Genomic DNA, 11,318 nt, shown 5'->3' with positions numbered 1-11,318 from the left:
TGTTCTATTGTTGTTTGTTTTGTTTTATTTTGTTTTGTTTTTGTTTTTGTTTGTTTGTTCATTTCTATTTCATTGATTTCTGTTCTGATCTTTATTATTTCTCTTCTTCTGGGTTTAGGCTCTCTTTGTTGTTCTTTCTCCAGCTCTGTTAGGTGTAGGGTTAGGTTGTATACTTGAGACCTTTCTTATTTCTTGAGAAAGGCTTGTATGCTATATATTTTCCTCTCAGGACTGCCTTTGTTGTGCCCCACAAATTTTGAACAGTTGTGTTTTCATTATCATTTGTTTCCATGAATTTTTTCCATTCTTCTTTAATTTTCTGGTTGACCCATTCATTCTTTAGTATGATGCTCTTTAGCCTCCATGTTTTTGGGTTCTTTCCAAGTTTCCTCTTGTGATTGAGTTCTAGTTTCAGAGCGTTGTGGTCTGAAAATAAGCAGGGAATGATCCCAGTCTTTTGGTACCAGCTGAGACCTGATTTGTGACCCAGGATGTGATCTATTCTGGACAATGTTTCTCTACTCCAATTTTCTAAGTACTTCTCCAAACTTGGTCCACTTTTGGAGGGCCCAGAAATGGATATTGGCTCTTTCTAGTCCAGTTACACCAAGGAGTCTTTTCCCTTGTCTCTGCAGAGAAGCTTAAAAATGCAATTTTACTCTGAACTGAAAAGACTACTCACACTGATGAGACTGAGCATGAGGATGGTGGGGTTGGGGTTCACTGCTGAGAGGTCTCTGGTTCCTCACCTCCAGCACACCTCAGGATCTGGGACTTCCCTTGTTGCAGGGATGTTCCTACCTGAACACCTCATGGGTTTCTCTCAGGGATGTCTTTGGCTACCTCGGGTGAGCAAGGTGCTTAGGCTTTTCCTGCACTATTATCTTTAAAAATATTTAACATTTTGCCAAGTGAGAGTTATTTGGTGTATTTTTTCCTATAATTCTTTAATTTTTCATGTCATTTTAACAACTTATTATTTCTTAATATTATTCCTGCAAAGTTACAAATAGGAATTCTTAGAAGAAAATTATCTTCTCTGAATTGATGACAAGTAACCTCTCTTTCTGTGTGTGTGTGTGTGTACGTGTGTGCATGTGTGAAGCCTCTGATGTTGTTCCTTTAAGTGTGCAGGCCCGGACACGAGCACATGGCTTTGGCAGGGCTCTCCTTGACTATCTTGTCTCCTCGACTCTCTCTTAGTTGACTTATTTTGTTTGTATCAAACTCATATGTTACTCTCCACTAATTGCTACATGATTGTTCTATTGCTTACAACAAAGTCCTAGGACATAAACTTTTCCACAGTTTAAATGTAGGTCTGCTTTTCAAGGATGGTTTGTCCGACCAGTCTTTGAGGTTTGTTCCTACACCAGGTGAGTTCGTCATGCCTGCATTTTTCTGTGGTTCTCTCTGGTAAACTAGCTTGTTTATGGCTTAGCTTATTGCTCTCATGAAGCTACCAGTCTCCTATTAATTGCTTACCACCAAAATCTATTGCTTTTGAGAGTGTCTTTAGGCTTAGCTCCCCTGCATTCTGTTTCTAATAAAGTCATGGGCAGAACTTGGAAGTTCTTTGCTCTTATAGCTTGCCTGTCCCCCTGGGCAAAATCTCTGAACCACTGCTCCCTAGTAGGTGGTGAGGACAGTGATTCAATTTCTCAGAGTGACACTTTTGCTTTATGGGCAGAGCACAGGGGTGGAGGAGAGGAGGGGGCTGTAACCTGGGCCTCTCCCAGTATAGAACGGCCACCTTTGAGTGAGCTTGGGTGGGATGATCAGGACCCCTCCCTCTATTTTAAATGTTTTTATTTTTAATAGTTAGAGTTATTCAAAATTCAATTAAAAGATAATAGATTACTAAATTGAGTGTCATTTTACTTAAGTGTTATTGAAAGATTGCTCTATTTCTTATAGTACAATTTGGTGAAATTATTTCACATTATTGACAATGTACCAATCAGATTAAATTCTCTTATTTTATAATGTGAGTTTATTTTAAAATCATGGTTATTAAAACAAAATAAGATGGAGATCACTACATCCTAAGTGTACAAAATCTAAATGAAGTGAAGTCTTAGAATATAATAAAGGGAATTCAGCAGGAATTCACACACAAAAATAGGTGAGAAACAAGGTAAGATCTTGGGAGAAATACAAAATACCATAAATCAGCACTTTAGCATCTGTTTCTACGTGTCAACACTGGACTAGTGTAGACTTCCTTTTCAATGTGGCCACCTATCAAGTTCAATTACCTTAGTCCTCCTACATGTGGTGCTTTATTTGGACATGGTAACCACCTTTCTGGATGTTTACTAGGAGATCTAGCCATACTGAGCCTACATAGGGTAGAGCACTGTGAGCTGACCTAAAGGAAGTAGGCAGTGTCAGCACCTGTGGTATCTGTTTGCTCATGGAGCTACGTGTTTCTGCCCTTCTCCCAATGTGACTTTCCAGTGTGTTTCAGGGGTTTGCTCATGTTTAGGGGCAAACTGATCATAATTATAAGTTATATTTATGCACACATAGACATTCTTCTGAGTACAGGCCAACAACACACAACTAGCTCCCCACTGAAGCATCAGGGACTAATGGTCCCCTTCCCATCTGTCTATTGCAGCAAGAATGAGGATTATGCCCTTGATCCATCTTAGCCAAGCAGGGACTAGAGACTCTTCCAGCCTTCTTATGTTCTGAAGACAAAAGCAGAAACAGAGAAGCCTAGCCCATCTCACTCCCTCTGACAGCCAGGATTATGTGGATGGATGCAGTCTTGGTGCCGCCAGGGAGCAAGAAGGGAGGCTCCAGAGGGCATGGGTGAGGGAAAAGAAAACAATGGTGCAAGGATGCACTTGCATCAGTGGCTCTCAAACTTCAAAGAGTCAGAATCAGCTAGAATCTTGGTTAAAACACAAATTGCTAGGTCCCACCCTCAGAGTTTCTGGATTAGAAGGTTTGTAGTGGGTCTAAGACTTTGCACTTCTAACATGGTTGTGGTGAGGCTGCTGCAGCAGGTCTGCGGACAACACTCTGTGAAGGACAGAATGACAACCATGGGAGATTGGGGTAGGGGCCTGAGACTCAGCTGTCATAGTTAATGATAAGCTGAGCTGTAAATCACAAGTTGTATAGGAGTTTAGGATCCCTTCTCTGTCTCTACTATTCATTGCATTGGACTGCTTGCCAATCCATCGCTGTATTAGCCACACAATGGAAAGAAGTATTGAATAAGATTTCTTAGTGGAAAAAAATGTAAAACGAAAGAGCACACACCTTTTTCAAAGCTTCCAAATTGTTTATAGATTCCTTTAACAAATTAGTTTATAGCACAGGGGCTTTAAAAGAGTTTGGAGAGATATGCCATAAAATACAGAGTGGTGAAAGCAGGGGGCTTCCCTGCACAATGAAAAACTATTTTATGTGACGAAAGAGAAAGAAATGATAACTTCTATAGCTATAATGATTTCTTTATAAATTTAAATTGGGTGAGAATCCAGGCAATTTTCTTAATATATTAGGAATTTTGAAATCACTTTCTTGAATTTATAAGCTAAAAATCAACAAATCTGTTTGCTGTAATAGGGCTTTTACTTGCCAGGTGAACATTGATCACCTACAGTTTTTCCTCCATGAACATAGTTAGACAAGTCCCTTTTGGATTCTGCATTTTAAATCAAAATATGTAAAAGGATCTTTTGTGTTATTGCTTTCCTGAGGCAATAAGAAGGCAATAAAAAAAGAATTAGAAGAAAAGATGATTCTAAAATGTAACTTTTAGATTTTTACAATTTAGGAAAATCTTGACAACTCCAGGGCTGAGCTCTTGCCAGTGGGTGCTGGCCGGACCTGGGCTGGGTGTGTGCCTCTTCAGGGGATGCCAGCTCCCTCCTCTGCTCCTGCCAACCATGAAACAGCCCAGGTAATTTTCCATGGAGGTGTCCTGATTGATTTTAAAGGAGAGCTGTGCTCAGTCTCATCTTGTGTACGGTGGGGATACTTCCTGAGTCCAGGTGGAGACAAAGATAATGCACAAATCTATGACAAACCCATGGCACAGTGTTGCACAGAATGGAGCTCAATGTATTTTTTTTTCTCCTTAAAGGTGAAACTGGCTTTAAATCTACACATACCAATACTCAGGTGGAAGATAAAAATGTACTGGTTACCCGAGGAAGCATTATTTTATCTTTGTCTATTGGAAAGAGGCATTCGCTCACTATCAGTCTCTCACTGATCCCCTTTCACCATGAAACAGAAAATCACCTAAGACGAGTATGATTAGAGAATCAGCTATTTTATCATAGCAGATTAAGGTATATAGATAGTATGCCCACAGCTTCAGTGTCTCACCCAGAATAATGCAGAAAGCTGAAAAGGTAAAAATGATGTTCCTTAGACTTATAAATCACTAAAATATTCTTAAAGTTCTTCACCATCCAATGAGTTTGGTAAGAGCTTTGAAAATCTCACCCTCTATGAAATGCATTTATGTAATATGCATGCATATAAGGAAGTATAAATTACTTCTGGAACCAGAAAAAAAAAAAATTCGAAGGACAGAGTACTTTGTTTATCTCCCATTCTATGCCCAAAGTTTGACTTGTACTGTTTTGTTCTCTCTCTATGTCCTTTATCTGGATCTCTATCAAGGATCAAATAATTTTAAAAACCAAGACAATTTTCATTCAATCAGGGGGATTAAAATGACATGCAAAGGAAAATATTTATTTATTTGAGCACATTAATGGGGGAGGGGCCAGAGGAAGAGGGAGAGGAATAATCTCAAGCAGAGTCCCCACCGGGCTGGAGCCCACCATAAGCCATGGAGTGGAATCCCAACCTGAGATCACAACCTGAGCAGAAACCAAGAGTTGGTCACTCAACCAACTGAGCCATCCAGGCACCCAGAGAAGAAAAATATTTTGAAACTGAGTTGAAAAGGAAGATAGAAATAGGATTTTCACTTTTACTTTAGTTTATTATTATTATTTTTTTTTTTTGTAAATAAATTTCTCGCTGACAACCATGAATTCTTCCTGCCAAAACTCTCCCCTGTGACTGGACACAACACTAAGGCAATACATTACTAGAACATATTAACCCTTTGGTGGATAGTAAACAAATGCTTGGCTGCCACGTGCACTGATTATCTCCAGGGGTCCTCCACAAGAATGATAATGTCCTTACTCATTTAGGTGCCAGAAAAGCCAAGCCAAGAGGAGACATGTGTAGTGGGGCTGGCCTTAGCCTGCTGCTCTGAGATACTTGGCTTCCAGAAAATGGATTATATGCCACCTATGGACCACTGTCTTTCTCCCCAGTCAAGAATACCCTTCAAAAGTGTCACATTGAAAGTCATGTGAGGTCAAAAGATCACATTTAAGACCTCTCAAAATGCAGTGATAGCCTTTTGCTCTTCAGAAACATATTTTCAGGGCACCTGGGTGGCTCAGTGGGTTAAGCCTCCGCCATTGGCTCAGGTCATGATCTCAGGGTCCTGAGATTGAGTCCCACATCGGGCTCTCTGCTCAGCAGGGAGTCTGATTCCCCCTCTCTCTCTGCCTGCCTCTCTGCCTACTTGCTATCTCTGTCTGTCAAATAAATAAATAAAATTTAAAAAAGAAACATATTTTCACCCCCATGTGAATTACAACACTTAAAATTCTAAATCACCTAAAATCCAAAATTATTTTTTAATTTTTTTTACTTACTTTATTTATTTATTTATTAACATATAATGTATTATTTGTTTCAGGGGTACAGGCCTGTTATTCATCAGTCTTACCACAATTCACAGCACCCATCATAATAGATACTCTCCCCAAAGTCCATCACTCAGCCACCCTATTCCTCCCACCTCCCACCCCTCCAGCAGTCTCCCTCTCTGGTTTCATTTTGTGAAATCTAAAATTATCAATCTAGGAAATTGAAAAATAGAATGTCTAAACCAAACTGAGGTACTTTCTTGAAAATACTACTTAACATTTAAATAGAACATAGATAGCTTTTAGGTTTCCTGCCTGAGTGGAAGTTGGGTTTGGAAGCTGGTGTCCCATTGGTGCTGAGCATGTAGTTTTTATTATGAATATTCTTAACCCCCTCTGTGAGTGACTCAAACACACAGATGTCACATCTCTCCAGAGCCAGTCTATATGGTAACCAGATTAGTTTCTAAACCCAGACTCCTCAATAACTTTGAATTAACTCAATTTAAAATAACAAGAAATTTAAAATACTTATAAACAACCAAAAAAAAAATTAAGCTGGATATTGGTAGCAAGTCCACTTTAGAGGCTGACCTTTAATGTTCCTTAGTACCCACCTCATCATTTTCCTATCAGCCCATTTAATCCAGTGAGATATCAAAGCACCAATCCTTTTATCACTTACAAAAGGAAAGAGAAAAATGTGATTCATATTTAATAAGGTACCATATTTTTTACTCTCTTTTCCATAACAAATAAGAACATGAAAATAAAATAAATAAATTACTGGGATTTTACATTTAGGTATAGTCCCCGCTCAGCATTATCAACTATATATCTCATTAAACAGTGTTTAAACGCAACTTAATTCAGCTAACTCATCTATGGAGGGCATCAGAAGACAGAAAAGCTCAGTAAATCATATTGAAACTTCCACATTTTTCTTACTGGTCTTTTTATATCTAGTAATCACAAGATTATATTTGGTCAGTTATAGTTAAACACTCAGAAGAAAGTAAGAGATGATTAAGAGATTTTTCTGGTCTTCAATTTAATTTATTTCCTATTACAAATATTTTTTTCCTAAATATATGTAAGGAGAACCCAGGAAACTGACTTTTCTACCACAAAACACCATGGCCAATTCATTAACTGCATTACATAATTTGTTTCCCAATGGCTGTTCATCCCCCAACACACATGGAAAGGGTGGGAGAAGTTGCACTGGAGGATCAATGGGTCTTAGAAATTCAGAAAGTGTCTATTTGGGGATCATGTAGAGACTTTCAAATAATTCTGACCAAACCTCAACTTCTCTGAGTAAGAATATATGGTATGGCTGTGACTCTAGGCTGAGTCCTTGATGAATGAGGAAAAATTAATAAGAGGATTTCTGGCCCACTGGCTCAACTCCAAGAGAAACATAATATTGTTGGATAAGCAATCATGTCTTTGCATTGCTTTCATGGAAATATCCCACCCTGTTCTTTCAACCAGGATAAAAGATGACAGAACAGTCACAAAACAGACTTTTTGTTTTCCATATTTAAAACATAGCAAAATCTTGCAAAATAAAGTAATTTAAGCCCAAACACTTTCTTAGCACATGATACTAAAGGTAACTTTTGTGCATGTTAATATTACTCAAATCCATAAGCTTTTGTTGTTGATTCCTCAATGATAAATAATTTGTTTTGCTTTATATTTTTTGCAGAAATAGTGGAACAATTTATAGTTTCCTAAACCAACTAAATTATTACATATACCATGCCTACTGCCTCTAGTGCCCATTCTACCTGTATCTATGTAGCTAATTCCTATATATTCCTAAAATCTCATCCAACTGCTGCCTCCCCTAAGAATTCTGCCAAACTTTCCCAGGTCTATATAATTTCTTATCCATATCCCACTGAATATCATGCATAAATTATGTTAGCAGTCATTTGCCTATGTGCCTAACTCCTCACTAGACTGTGAATTTTAAACTTAAGGGTAGGTTCAGGGATCATACTTTTACCCCACAATGCCTTGCATAATCCCGGGACCTAACAGAAGAACAGAGCATATCTACTGAGTGAATGACCCAAAGTAGACATGATTTAGTCAATTGTGGGAATAATTTAACTTTTCACTGTAAATATTTAAAGGTAGTATAGAACACCTCAAGGTTGAAACAATGCAAAGCACAGATGTATATCTATACATAATCAAATAGCCTTTCCCCATAAAGCAGTTAAGCAAAGTGTTAACTACATTAATGCATTTTTCAAACCCTTATGCTCTAGCCACCATTTCCACATCTCCCCAGAGAGAAGTTAAAGGCATGATTAAAACAACAATAACAATGATTCTAACAAAAACCATATTTCCAACTTTGTGAGACTTCTTTGTCTCTATTTCTGTCTCTCTCTCTCTCTCCCTCTCTCTTCCTCTCTCTTTCCTCTCTCCCCTATATATTAAGGAGGAGGACATAGATGGGATTTTCCTATGGTGTGGTGTGTGCTTTTGATGTTTCTTATAGGTTGCCTTCCTGATTTCTTGTGGTCTCAGAAACCCTTCAGAGTGACTCACCTACCACTCAATGCTCTGGGTTGTTTAAGACTCTTTCATATCCTGAAGTTCTACTTATAAGGCAGTTGCCTATTATCAACTGTGATCAGTCACTAGTCAAAGAAGAAAAATTGTGATTCATTTCAGATGACCTTTGCTAATGCATAGATTTATGTCACTGTCTACATTTATGGTATATGTGTGTCTGTGTGTGTGAGAGAGAGACAGACAGATGCACGTGTGCGTGTGCGCACACACACACACACACACACACACAGAAGCACCATGATTGTGTACAGTCCTTTATGCTGGAAGGCTTGATGCAATGTTCAGTCTTTGAAAATCCCTATTTAGAACATTAGAAACATCTGGAGAAACCACATTTCCATGTTGAAATAAAGATAAGTTGTCATTTCTGCTACTCATTTTGAATTTATCCCACAGCCTGATGAGAGAATTTTGCCCAGAGCAAGTTATAGAGTATGTAACTAAAAAAGAAAAAAAAATTAGTGAAAGAAAAAAGAAAGGGAAAAAACCCCACAGAGGTTAGGAAACTGATTTTATAGCGTTCTACCAGAGGTTTCCTTAACTATGCCTCCCAATATCCTTGGTCCGTCCCAGTGAGTGGTCTCCTGGGAGATGCTGTGCTGCAGGCAGTAGGATCCAATTCAGCCATGGGACACTCCCCAGGCCTATTTATCAGCCTCTATCGTTTTTCCACCCACTAAGTTCAAATAATAATATTTTTAAAAGATTCTATTTATTCAGTGAGGGGGAGAGAGTGGGGGAGGGAGAAAGAGCATGCATAGGCAACGGGAGGAGAAGAGGGATAAGCAGACTCCCTGCCGAGTTGATAGAAGATCATGAGGCTGGATGCCAGGACCCAGAGATTGTGACTTGAACCGAAGTCATACATTCAATCAACTAAACCACACAAGAGCCCCTAAATTTAAATAATAATTTAGACTTGTGCTTAATAATGCAAGTATTTGGTCTGAAAATTTAGGTAAATGTAGTAAAAATATAAGGTCCTAGGTTGATGCTCAAGAATCATGTTTTCTATTTCATACTTGAGAGCTTGTCTTCTTGGGTTTGTGATTAAAAAATCACAATTTTTAATGTGTCTTATCCGGAGAAAGTGATGCAGTTTTGTAAAAGTCCATCCAACTGGAGCTAGCCCTGAAATGCAGCTTCCCTATGTTGCAGGCAGCCATTGTGGTGAATTCAGGGACTTTACAGCCTCTGCCCAGGACAGCCTCGTGCTCAGCTGAGTGTCCAGCTAATGAACTACATGGGGAATTTATACATAAATCAACAGAACTACCTTCATCTTTCTTTCCTTCTCTTGAGCTCCCACAGTGATCTCCCACTAAGAGGGAGTCCTTTCATTTGCTCATGGTTCTAACGCACTTGTGGGAAAAAAATATCAGACATTTTTGGCTTTTGGATTTCATACTCAAGTTTGAATATGTGGTTTCATTCCAAAAATACCATAAGAAAGTCTGAGGAGTAGCAAAGCCAGGGGGAAAAAATAGCTGACATTGAGATTCAGTCTTGAACATCCACAAATATTTCTAGAATCCTTTTTTTTGGAGGGGGCGGTCAAGGAGACCTTTCTTCAAAGAAAAGCTTAGTCACTGAAAAGCCAGATATATAAAAGAAATTAGTAAGAAAGACTCTTCTTGAAACAGGCCTGAATCCTCCCTCTTTCTTGAAATAGGCCTGAATCCTTTCTCTTTGCTTCTTTTCAAAGTTCCTCCAAGGCACTCAACAAGTAAGTTTGAAAATCAGTGCCTGGCTCTGGTTTCCAAACTGTGCTCCAGAAAATATGAATCTTTTCAGATGTTTCCCAAAAACCTCTCTGGTCAGAATTCTGCACTGTCTACCATATTCTCCTCTTGCAGTCTCAAAGTTTTCTTGAATACAGGAAGACTCCCTGGAGTCTTCCTGTAAATCAAAAGGATTTAACACCATGTTATCTTTAGGTCATGGACACTGCCTTATATTCTAGACTGCCAGCCCATGGTGTTTCCCCTGGTTCCCTTAAAACACACTCACAGGGGGCAGCCCTTTGGGGGAGAACTTCCACCTGACTTACTGGACTACTTTCTGCAGGGAGACAACTCTGAGTAGTGGTTGGGATGGCGGAGAGGCACAGGTAACTCTGTGGGGCCCAGAGGAGCAGAGTAGAGAATGTAAACAAGGGGTATAAACACAGCGTTTATGTCAATTGGAGTAAACGTCATATCTTCTCTCTGTTTCTCTCCATGTAGACCAAAATTCCAATGGAGAACCCTCTCCTGACATTCTTCCATTTCCTCTCGAATCCCTCACCAACCTCTTTGAAAACCGTAAGGCATGGCAGCAAAGCATATCAATCAAATGATGGGTGTCTCTGCCTCTCTGAAAAAAAAAAAAAATCCTCAAATGAATTTAAATATTTGCTTATTATTCTATTTCTAGTACTCTAATGGCTTCAATTTCCTTATTAATATGTACACTAGGTGATTTCTGAGGAATGACGCAAAGAACAAGCAGTGAAAAACACAAAACAAAAAACTAGAAAGATTTGTCACATGGCTCACACAGATCGTGCTAAATCTATGAATATAAATTTTACAAATTGATGCTCCTTATCCTGCTTGTCAAAATAGATTAACAACTGTTCTTTTTTTCTTCTTCTTCTTGTAAGTTTTCATTTCCTTTTTCTTTTCCTTTTTCTGTAAAGGAATGAATGAAATGCTTTTGGTAAACAGGTAAACCAAAAAATCATTCTGAGCCATGACCTCAGCCATCAGCTGTCCCCATATTTTCTAACATCCTGAAATTTTCCATTCGACTTGGGTGGCTGATTTTGCATTTTTTTTTCCTGGACCTCTGTACCCTGTGGAGTTTGGGACACCACCAAAGGCAGGGAGTGAGCCTGACACCTGCCTGTGGTCTCCAGGCTCCTGCCCTGCGAAGCACAAACGGGGGGGGGGGGGGGGGGGGTCCAGGAGGGGGAGAGGCAAAAGCAGCCACCGAAGTCGAATGGAAAACTTCGGATGTTAGAAAATATGG

The 11,318-nt window shown here is 39.1% G+C and overlaps 1 pseudogene; it reads left to right on the top strand.

The window, feature by feature from the left end:
* Positions 1–2,990: 2,990 nt before the first annotated feature.
* The window catches only part of LOC132014523 (negative elongation factor E-like), an 11,105-nt pseudogene continuing 2,777 nt past the window's right edge, over positions 2,991–11,318 (top strand).

The sequence above is a fragment of the Mustela nigripes genome, chromosome 3 (assembly GCF_022355385.1).
Source record: "Mustela nigripes isolate SB6536 chromosome 3, MUSNIG.SB6536, whole genome shotgun sequence".
Taxonomy (NCBI): Eukaryota; Metazoa; Chordata; class Mammalia; order Carnivora; family Mustelidae; genus Mustela; species Mustela nigripes.
The sequence above is the reverse complement of the archived record's forward strand: the minus strand, read 5'-3'. Positions and strand labels throughout refer to the sequence as shown.